Consider the following 1,947-nt stretch of genomic DNA (forward strand, 5'->3'; position numbering starts at 1 on the left):
AAAAGCTCTCTCTCTAGATACATAAATAAAATCTTAAAAAAAAATTAAAGCAGAGGCTCTCCTTCTCCTGCTTTTTAAATTGTCCATTTTCTGGAGTGGAGCATTCACATGGCTGGAACTCCTGCTGTTTTGGCCTCTAGCACGTGACTGAGGCTGATTATTTGCCTCTCCAGGCCTCAGTTTCCCTCACTTGTCAAATAGGAGATACTGCGTCCCAGACTGTTTTACAGGGTGATTGTGAAGATGAATAAGCTAATAAATAACAAACCTTTTGTAAAATTAAAGCAACCTATCAACATGACTGGTCTTGCTTTAGGTTTGCAGCCCCTCCCAAGAAAGCAGCTACTCGTGGCGAGTCTGCCCCGCTGATGCCAAGGCCGAAGGCTCTATCTGCTGCAGCAGGCTCTGTCTCCTCTCTCCTTCAAGGGAGAAGCCTCCTCTATCCTTTGGGCTAGGCGTGATCGCTTGGGAACACACCTTCTCTCGCAATACATTCCCTCATTCTGGTCAAGCCCACCCAGTAGGCCTGCCCATCCAACTCCGAGGAGCAACAGGGCCCCCGTGGCTCTGGCTAGCTTTGCCCGGTAAAGGAGTTAGGTTCATGGAACAATACCGTCTCCTGTCTGGGCATGAAACAAGGACGTGAGCCTCCTTCCGAGTGGCAAGAGGCCCAGTCTCTCCGCCTGTTGACTCTTCCTGTTTGCTCCTGCGAAGGTGGCCCTGGGGTGACCCATGCAGGGGGGGGTGCACCAGTGGGCAGAGGGCCTGGCCCAAGTTTGAGGTTTAAGAATGATGAGTCATCCTGGGGTCATGCCCTGGGCTGGGAGAGGTGCCCAACCCCAGCAGATTGTTCCGAGTTGCTGTCCCTTCTACTTTTGCTCCCACAGACCTTTGCTGAGCACCCACCACATACCAGATTCACTGCCAGATGGTTTCTACACACTGCTTAATTTCTTCTTCCCAACAGCCTGGTGAGGTCGGTATCGGCATGCCCATTTCACAGGTAAGGAAACTGAGGTTCAGTTAGTTGATGGCACAGCTGGGTCCAAGCCCTTTGCTCCCAGAAGAAGAAGAGTAGCCACAGCCAACGTTTCCTGGAAGGGCGACCACGTGCCAGCCACAGTGCCTGCTCTTTGCGAGAGCCGCCTCGTTTAATCCTCAGACTAATTCTAAGAACTAAATACTGCTTTTCTTGCATGTCATTTGCCCAGCATTGCACAGCTTAGAAGGGCTGGGCTGGGTGGGCTTTGCAGCAGATCCATTATTTCATCCCCAAAAGGCCATGAGTCCTAGGTTGGTTCCCCCAGGAGCAGATCTGGAGACAACATAGTGTATTTGGCAGGGGATCCCAGAAAGCAGTGCGGGAGGGCAGGGGGAGCAAGACACGAAAGGGTAGGAAGTCCGTGCAAGTATGGTATGGAGCGGCTTACTACTACTACGGGCCACCGGAACTTCATCCGTCTGGGGGCCCTTGGGAAGCAGCATAGGGCGGTGCTTCTCAAACTTTAACTCACACACCAAACTCCTGGGACCCTGATAAAATGCAGATACTGATGCATCAGGTCGGGGTGGGACCCAAGATTCTGCACCGCCAACAAGCTGCCAACGGTTTCCCTGCTGCGGACCCGCGGACCGCCTTTGAGTAGCAAGAATATGTACAGCACATACCTTACAATTACCCTAGCAGAAAGCAGGGCGCTGCACCCCCTACAGCCCTGTGAGCAGGGGCTGAGAGGGCCTGGGAGGGGGGCACCGACAGCTTCACTGCACCGTCGGGTTGTCCTGACCCCACTGTCCTCCCTGCCCAGGGCTCCATCTGTGGGAGGGAAGCCTGCGTGTGCCCATGTTAAGTGCTAAGAGCATCTGAGCGAGCCAGAGAGACACCCCTCCGCAGGGGCCCCAGGCAGTGTCCAGAGAACACCACCGGGCTGCTCCTAAATCCAGTCC

Source organism: Mirounga angustirostris, unplaced genomic scaffold (assembly GCF_029215605.1).
Source record: "Mirounga angustirostris isolate CCGP_5_RB_7025 unplaced genomic scaffold, mMirAng1.0.hap1 SCAF_9, whole genome shotgun sequence".
In the NCBI taxonomy this organism is placed as follows: Eukaryota; Metazoa; Chordata; class Mammalia; order Carnivora; family Phocidae; genus Mirounga; species Mirounga angustirostris.